The 9760-nt window shown below is 41.0% G+C and overlaps 1 non-coding gene across 1 annotated transcript; it reads right to left on the bottom strand.

Moving 5' to 3' along the window:
* Nucleotides 1–438: 438 nt before the first annotated feature.
* On the bottom strand, nucleotides 439–581 carry LOC115031192. Its single transcript, XR_003836812.1, has one exon. It is a non-coding gene; the product is annotated as a small nucleolar RNA SNORA48 (small nucleolar RNA).
* Between the last annotated feature and the right edge of the window lie 9179 nt (nucleotides 582–9760).

Raw genomic sequence — 9760 nt, forward strand, 5'->3', positions numbered from 1 at the left:
GCCACAGACTCACACATGGCCCTCAGCAGCATCTCAGGCTAGGACTTCACCATGGCCCCAGATGGCAGGGCTGTCAAATCACAACAGGCTCCTCCTCTCCACCCTAGAGTCTCCAGTTCTGTCTTTCTTCTTAATGCTCAAGCTGCTCTACTATTCTTTCTCTCCCATCTGAGCACCACATAGTCACAGACTGTGGCAGCTCCAGCTGCAGGCTGTCCAAGTGACTGGTGGGCACCTGGACAGCATCCTCCATCCCTGCTGTATGGAGTGTTATCAAGCAGGTGTCTGTGGCCTGCATCCTGTGCCATGCAATGGAAGGCAGGTCTGAGGGTGGCATGGCAGTCCACAGGTCTTTGTCTCTCTTCCTCCTTCTGTGCTGTGCTGCCTGAATTTGGTTTGGTTTAGTTTGGTTTGGTTTAGTTTGGTTTGATTTGATTTTTATGAGTCCTAGACATAAAACAACTTTGGCAACCAAGTCAGGCATCAAGCTAGGAGAACAGAGGACTGACATCTGCTCTGTGCCTGGATGATATAAGACGACCACTACCAACAAAGTGTCTCTTTGCCCATTGTTGGGGAGTCCTATTGCCTACTTAAAAGGGAAAATCAAAGATAGAAAAGTATCTCTCCATTAATTTAAAAAAAAATAAGAAAGGAGAAGGATCTTTTAGGAGGATGGTTCAGACACTAAGCTGCTTGCTATGCAAGCATAAGAACCTTGGTTTGATTCCCCAGTGCCCACCAAAAAGCTGGGTGTGGAAGACCACACCTGTTACCTCAGCACGGGGGAGGATGAGATGGGAGGATCCCTAGGGATTTCTGGACACTCCATGTAGCCAAATTAGAGAGTTCTAGACTCAATGAGAAACTGTCTCAATAAGAGAGAGAAGGGTCAAAGAACACACCCATTATCAACAAATACACTCATATTCATACACATGTACACAGAGGGAGGGGGAGGGGAGGGGCAAGGGAGGGGGTCGGAGGAGGGAGGAGAATAGGAAACTGAAAGGGGAGACAATGGAAGAATTCACCTATTTGAAGAAACATTCAGGATTTGAGGTAGAAGTTTCCTGGAGAAGAAAGGAACTTCTGAATGAGCCGTTCCCAACAATAGCTAGCTTCACAGTAAGAACAGCGCCTCATACAGCACATGAATAAATGTAAAAATAGAACTAGCTAAGCACGTGGGATGACATCACTCATAAAAGCCTATTCTAGTGAGAGCACACACTACTTTGAACTAAACTCTTTAAACAACTATGCTTCATCCTTTGTGTTAAGGGGTGGAACGCTTAGTGAGTAGATTGTCTGTGTGAAGTTCCGGCCTGAGAGCGACTGGCTCCACTGATGTTGTATAAGAGTGTGTCTTCTGGTTACGACAAAATAGCAAGAATCATGTTTTGATTGTACATGGAGATAATTTCTAAGATATATTGAACTAAGTAAAGGGCAATGATGCATCTAATAAATGCATATAGTTTACTTTAAAAAAAGAGTGTGTCTTCTGGTTGATATATCCTTCAGTTGTAAAATGAAGACAGTAAATTCAGAAATTATTTTAAATTGTTATGAAAAGTTTAAACAGTAAAGAGTGAAGGCCTTCCAGTGGAAGTTATGTGTCTTTTCCAACACTTCTGGCCACAGCCTGACTCTTACTGACTGACTTTGGTCACAGGTTTATCCCAAACCTATCACTGTGGTGGGGGATAGGGTTTTCTGATGGGTCAGTTTAGTCTCATCTCATAGGCATAGAGTTGAGGAAGTGTCTGGCTCCTGCTTCACCCATTACCTCTCCCCTCTTCTGTATTTCCATAGCTCACCCACATGTATCTCATGGATTCATAAAGTAGAAAATTACAACTGCAGAGCCAGACGTGAATCGTTTGACTGTGGGCCAAAGAGAAATCAAGGTAGAACAAAGCTGGGGGTGTTATTTCTGCTGGTTCACCCTCAGCATGCCATGAGGTGCTAAGCAGGCATCAACAGCATGTACAGAACCAATTGGCTGGGCAGGATGAGCCCACTGGGTCAATCATAGCAAGCTTTTACGGGGGTAACTAACTACCTTCTAATTGGGTTTGATGCTCACTTCATAGAGGGAAATAATTTTGAGTACTATCAAGCTGGTCAAAAGCCCATGGCTTGGGAGGTGATAGACCTCGGTGGGAAAGCTACAACAGTTGCTTTGCTGAGTGGACATGATGTGCCAGTCAAATTGCCTTCTAAATGATGTTTAAACCTAAATGCAAATATGTTCATATCCAGAGAATAGTCCCTTTGACATCTTTGATCAAACAGTTCTTATCACAGTGATCATCAATGACTGCAGAGGCCCATAACTAGGCACAGTACTGAAAAGACATGACTATTAAATGACAAGTCATATGTGGGATGTTTATATCAATTCCTCCAAGGCTCAGGGAACATAGTGGGAGAAGGGCCTGAAAGAATGTAAGAGCCAGTGGCAGATGGAGAATGGTACAGAACCTTGAGTTCCAGATGTGACATGGCTGCTGCATTCTTGAATGTGTAGCAGCTGTGACTGCCTGGACAGGAGCTGCATGAGCTGGGTATATCCACACCCTGGCATGGACATGTGATAGGCTCGCTGCTCACTGGGGTTTACAGGTAACGGCTGATGGGGCTGCAGAAACACTTTTCTTAGATACGCATGCTCCTGTAGACAACTCAAATGGAACTCACATTACCATACAAGGACATGGAAGCTGAAGGGGGATGGCTGGGGAGAGGAAGGAGAGGTAACAGGGACAGGAGAGGGTAAGAGGCAAGTGAATGCCATTCAAATACATTGACTATACACATATATGAAAATGTCATAAATCCATTACTATGCATAATTAATACATGCCAACAAAAACACATAAAGAAGATGAATCGGTAAGTGGCATGCATCTGGAATTCCAGCTCTTGAGAGTGGGAGGCAGAAGAGTGAGGGGTTTAAAGCCATTCTTAGCTATATCTAAAGTAACTGGGCTAATGAGCCTATATAAGAAAAGTTTCAAATAAAACCACAAAGCATTGCTATTGTTCTCCTTCTTTCTTTTCTAATTTATATTTAATTGAATCAAGAAAAAAAAGTTCTGAATGAGGTATCTATGACTCTTTTATAAATAATACTTTGGTAACCTTATAAAATGGAGCACATGTGCTCCTTATAGATCTTGCTTACTTAACTAGAAATATAAGATGCTAGTGTACAGATACATGAAACAAACGTCTGTAAGATAAGAAAAAGTATTTTTTAAAATGCCTCCAAATTTCCTGAGCAGCTACCTTTGAGAAGAAGATAGAGTGTAGATCACCACACAGAAGTTCTCCAGGAGCAGTGAGAACACGCTGCCTATGTTCCAGGTGTCAAGATGGGCCAGGTATACAAAGTGATCGTTCTGTTATTATTTATTTCTGTGTGTATTGTAAGTGTTATCTTCTGTGCTTAGCTAATTCAAAGATACCAGTGCAGTGACATGGCTTATTTTGAGAGATTTCCAACCAGGAGCTACAGGCTTTAAAAGGAATGTGATTTGACTGGAATATCACTTTATTTGTAGGAAGATTTGAGAGGCCCAACATTCTGTCTTTTCTTCACCTTTTCATTCTATGTGTTCTTAGAATCACCCTGGTTGGATTAGTAAAGTGGAACTGAGTTAGACACGAGGCCACCCTCCCCTGCTCAGCACTCTTATCACCATCCTTGGCTGTAGACTGTTAAGTCTTCATGATGGGTCCACAGCAAGCCAGGCAGCCTCTGGAGCTCTGGAGCTTAGGCAGAAGCTTTGGATTAAATGAAAGAAACAAAACAAAAACAAAACAAAAAATAAAACAGAAAAAAAGGTCTTAGAGCACCTGTCAGGCACACTCTAGGATCTCAGGAGATCCACCGTGAATGAGACTACACATGGTAGATTTATACACTGAATGTTCATTCTGCAAAACTTCGTGTTGTACCCTGCCCCCAGTGTGATGACACTCAGAGATACATTTTTGGAATATAATTGGGATCAGATGAGGACACAAGAGTGGGGCCCTTATGATGCAAGTCATTATTTTCACATGAAGAGACACCAGAGTCTGTAAGCCAAGAAGATGGCCATAGTTAAAGAATGACCCTCTTGTACCTTAATAGTGGATATTCTAGGGTCCAGAATTCTTAAGAAAATAACTCTCTATTGTTTAGGCCACTCCAGCTGTGATGTATTGCTGTAACGATCCAAGCTATTAATACAACAATTAACGTACATTAGGATACTAATTATATGAATGCAGTGACTAACTCTACATAAATATGACTAATGATAGTGAATAATTAACATTACAGCACAAGACTTTAGCAGTCCTTCTCATATATAAATCTTCTCTTAAACAAAGCTGTTAGTACAGCTGAGGTAGAAGACCAATGTTATTTGTAGCATTAGAGGTGATTTTGTGCACAACATGACTGCAGGGAGTTTTGCAAAGCTTTCCCTTCTTCACATACATTTTCTAGTTGAGCTTATTCAACTTTTTTCTAGTCCGAGTGTTCTCATCTGTAGGAGTAAATAATTATTACTACTTGGACAGCTAATGGAACAGTCCGTGACTACCTAAGTAGAGCAGGGAGCACCATGCTTGACATCATGTCACGAGGAAAGACACAAGTCTCTACACAGCACTTTCATGGCCAAGAGCAGACAGTTGTTCTCACATCCCATTGTCTAGAAGTCTCCAGTGTAAAACAACTGCTCAAAACTGTGTAATAAATAAACAAGTCAATAAGTGAGTCAATACAGGGAGCTCAGGAATCTCTGGCAAATTAGATGCTAGAATAATGCCGTCAATGTCCTCTAGCAAAGGTCACCAGAACCACACTGAAGCTAAACAAACTTGTCTTATTACCTCCATGGCCAAGACAAGCATTCTCTGTGACACACTATTGGAGAACTGGATGGGAGGCTGTCTCAATAGGAGAGTGCTAGAGAGGACTTCCTGGATTTGAGTTTGTATTGGGAGACTTTGGAAGTGGATTTATGGAAGCAGGGATATCATCTGGATTGGATGATATTAGGAAGTGAGGATAAATCTATGATTAACTTAATGAGTCTTATCCATATGGAGGGAACACTGCACTTAGGTAATGGCTGTAATTGATCAGTAACAGTAACACTCACATCAAGCAGAAGAAGTGAAAATGAATTCTAGTCGGTGTAGGTATAATGTTTTATCTATAAGGGAATACCAGCATGGGATCTCCAGGGGGCAAACACTGAAATAAACAGAAAAGGCTAGAGCTTTTTTGGAAGGTTAGGGGAAGGAGCAGATATTTATGAAAGAGGACAAGGAAGAAGCCATGAAAGTTTTTCAATTTAGACAGTAAGAGGGAAGAAGAAGGGAACAGAATGAATATGGGAGAGTCTCATTTTGTGGTAGAGAGCTAACACAACCAAGCCAGAGGGCTATTTGGAACCATTGGGCTACCCCAGATGCAATACACACTGCCTACTGGAAAGACATTGGCATCAATGTGAATAATTCAATGAATAATTAATAATTGTAAGATTAATATTATTAATTATAATTATTAATCTTTTTATTAACTGTTATTGGGGTTTTTTTTGGTCTACTGTAGCTAAAAGTCTCCAGCAAGGTACACTATGTCATGAAATGAAATCCAAGTGTTCATCCCATGTGGGGCAGTTTGAATGAGCAATAGTCTTAGGTGTTTGAACTCTTGGTCCCCAGCTGGTGGTACTGTTTGTGGAGATTTAATGGTGTCACCTTTTTGGAGAAATACACTACCAAGAGCAGATTTGAGATGAAAAGCTCCAGGCCACTTCTAGTTAACTCTTTCAGCTTCCTGGTTGGCAGTAAGGATGTGATCGCTCAGCTTCCTGCTCCTGTTGTCACATCTTCTACACGATGCTGTGCTTCTCGACCATTGTGATTCTAACCTTCTGGAGCCGTAAGCCACAGTGAACGCCTTCTTCCACAAGTAACCTTGGCCATGGTGTTTTATCATAGTGACAAAAAATTGATATGCCACAGCTGTATCAGGTCATGTGCTCAGTTAGAAACATGAGCTCTTCCTCAAGACCTGCTGCAGGCCAGGAAAGCATCCCTTTGTGGCTCATCAAGTAGAGCTAAGATGTGCCCAGGGGTGGCATTAGCCTATTTTGTTGCTGATATAAAATATTTGAAGCTGCAAATGTTATAATGTCAAAGTTTAAAAGTCCAAGATTGAATGGCTCCATCCACTCAATCTCCAGTGAGGACCCCCTGTCTAAATCATACAGTGGCAGAGAATAGATGGTCACATGGAGAGCTAGCTAATGTGGGGTGGCACCACTTTCTAACAACCCACTCTAATAAGAATAACTTACCCTAGAGGTCTAGGCCCTCTGTGGTGTGGAGGAAATTTCTGAGAAATGAACCCTTGGGGATACTCTCAGATCCTATCAAAATGACAGAAAGGGAATACCCCAACTCTAGAAAGGAAGTATCTAAGGAAGTTGAATCAAAATACAGTCAGGGAAAGGCCAGCATCAGTCTATCTCCTGGCTGCTTTCTGAGTATGTGGGTAAAAACACCAGCCTACAAACAGGAGCTGAAATGTCATATATCTACAGAGCAATGAAGCTAGAAGAGTCACATCCTGCTGTTTAGTCTTTTCCAAAATGATCAATATACATAAGACCTGCTACCTCTATGTAACCAAGTAGAAATTCTATTCTGTTCCCAGAGTATGCAATGCTGGCTACCTGTTTGGGGCACAGTTAATCATATAAGAGCTTAATAGCCCATGAGATCCCTCTAGAAACTGTCTGCTCAGTATCATTCAAACGTAGCCCTTCTTGTAGTCTGCCAGGCACCTTTTTAATGACTTTGAATTTTCAGCTCATTAATGTTAACTCAACTGAAACAGATTATAGACATATAATGTAATGATTCTCTTTAGCTGAAATTTCCTGGCTGGAAAAATTTCATATTTTTCAAATTAGGAGAGAACCCTGTACTCTTAAGTGAATGCTGATGCATTTTGCTGTGCTTGTTAGTTTTTTGCCAACTTTTCTTAAACAAGGGTCGTCTGGGAAGAGAGGAATCTCAATTGAGAAAATGGTCCCATGGATATTGTCCTGTAGGCAAACATAGAGCCATTTCCTTGATTAATTATTGAAATAGAAAGACTCAGAATACTGTGGCAGGTGCTACCCCTGAGCTGGTGACCCTAGGGTATACAAAATAACAGGCTGAGTAAGCCATGGGGAGCAAGCCAGAAAGTAGCATTCTTCCATGGTTTCTGCTTCAGTCCCTACCTCAAGATTTCTGCCTTCAGCAACTGCCTCGACTTCTTCTGGAAATATAAAATGAAGTAGATCCTTTTCCTTTCCAAATTGCTTTTAGTCATGATATTTTACCATAACAGTAGAAAATAAGCAAGACAATTGCCTATCTTAATGTCTGATTCTATTTCAGGATAATGGCCACAGGTCCTGAATATTTTAAAAGAAAACTTCATATGGTATACTCTAAGGAGATGGAGAAATATTAGACTTTTAAAAAATGGATGATACATCACTCACTCTTTGAGTCTGTCTTCTTCTTAATCAACCAAAACAGACTATAGATATTACTATGAAATATTCAATATAAATATATTAAAATTATTAAATATTAAACTGATGACAATGTCTAGCCTATACAAACTTCATATTTTTCAAATGAGGATAAAATTATGGACTCTTAAATGAGACCATGTTGTGATGCTTCCCTGGTTAGACTTTTGTCAGCTTGACGCAAGCTAGAGTCATCTGTGAAGATGGACATTAACTGAGAAGATAGTTTCTATTAACCAATTTATGAGCATGGGTTTTTCCTACATTTTATTTCCTAAGGGCTTTCAAAAAGATATTTAAATTATTAATACGTGCTATTATATCATATACCATCATACTCCAGAGAAATGCTAAAGTGTAAATAAGATTACATGCAGAGAAGATAATATAAATTGTATTATCTTTGTTATCTGTAATGCATCAGTGACTTAAAGAGCCTGGAGGTTCTGATTAAAACTCAGACTAAAAGTTATGGCATCCTGCAGACAAGGAGTTGAATTCCAGATCCTTTATTCTCTTGCCATGTTGCTATGAAGAGTTGAGCGAATTGAATAATCTCCTGTGAATTTGTTCCCTAATTTATCTAATGGCAGCAACACCTTTGAGTAATTAAGGTGCTAAGTAGAACACCCGATAGATGGCAAGTACTTAATTTAAGTCTCTTTCTTCTCTCTTGTGGGCTTTTCTCCCAGGGATCATCTCACACAAACCCTGAGTATAACTCTCCATGATGCTTGAAAGGGGTGTGCTTCTGTGTACAGGCACAAAAGTTCCTTTCGTCCAATTAATTACTTAACTTTGTATGCACATGCGTGGATATGCCATAGTGCACGTGAGGAGATCAGAGGACAGCTCTCAAACCGAGTAGGCTCTCCCGTGCCACTTTGGGGACTCTAGAAATCAAACTCATGTCATCAAGCCTTATGGAAAGTCTCTCCCCACTGAGCCATGCCACTGGCCCATGCTGAGAGGTTTTTCAGTGATTAAATTACAAAAGAAGACACTGGCTATCACTGTTTCTTCTCTTTCCACAACATTTTTATATATGAAAAACAAACAAAGTGATAAACACAGCGAAGAAACTCAATAGTTCATGGTAGACAAACCAGTTAAACTGTTACTAAGCTTGGGACTATTACAAAGGACTAATAGTAAAAGCATAATGAGAAGAGAAGAAAATGTGAGTATCCTATTGATTAACTAGAGATCAAGAAAACTGCTGTAATTTTAGGAACTAAAAAAAAAAAAATGGACACACAGGTCCTGTCCTACCTTTTCAGACAATATTGCAGATGCTTAGAACATACACACGCAAGCACACACACTTGTACGCACATGCACACACATTCATATGCATAGGAAAATAATTCCTCCATCAAATGTCATTTCTCTGTTGCATGTAGATACCAAGGAACTAGATTTTTACGAATCTTGCTTGATCCAACTTCTATTTGAAAGCCTGTGAGTGACAGGTTACAGGGGCCTGGTGTAAGGAACTGCAGTGCCCCCATGGGAATCTCTAAATTCCCACACCCTTTGAGTTTTGAAGGTCACCATAGCAACAGCTGAGCACATCGTCACTCCAATGCAGATAGGCTACAGCTGTAAGCTCTGCCAGGGATCCAATCACACCCTGTCTGGGTGAAAATTAAGTCACAGTCTCATTCCAAGTTTTCTGGGAATCACTGAGACTTTGAGCTCATCCCAGGAGAAATCATTAAAGCCACACTGACTTGGGTAGCATATGGGACAGCAGTATGTCATTAGCTGTTTTACAGTTCTACAGTGACAGTCATTTCTGAGAGCAGCTGACCCAAGCTCTCAGGTGCAGCCCTTCTGTGTGGCCCAGAGGAAACTACTCAGCATCAACATCCAAGACTGAGTTGGCTTAGCTAAAGAGGCTGGCAAAGCTCCACGGAGCAAAAGCACTAACCACACCTTCTGTGACGAGGTTGGGGCCTTAGCTGAGTGCTGTACTTTATGCTAAGGAGTGCAGGCTCTGACTCTGGAGCCTGGATAAACGTCCCTGGATTGTCTTTTCTGGCACTGTCTGAATGCAACTGGGAAATGTATACTATAGAGATATCCAAGTGAACAGGAAACTCTCTCTCTCTCTCTCTCTCTCTCTCTCTCTCTCTCTCTCTCTCTCT

This window comes from Mus caroli, chromosome 5 (assembly GCF_900094665.2).
Source record: "Mus caroli chromosome 5, CAROLI_EIJ_v1.1, whole genome shotgun sequence".
In the NCBI taxonomy this organism is placed as follows: domain Eukaryota; kingdom Metazoa; phylum Chordata; class Mammalia; order Rodentia; family Muridae; genus Mus; species Mus caroli.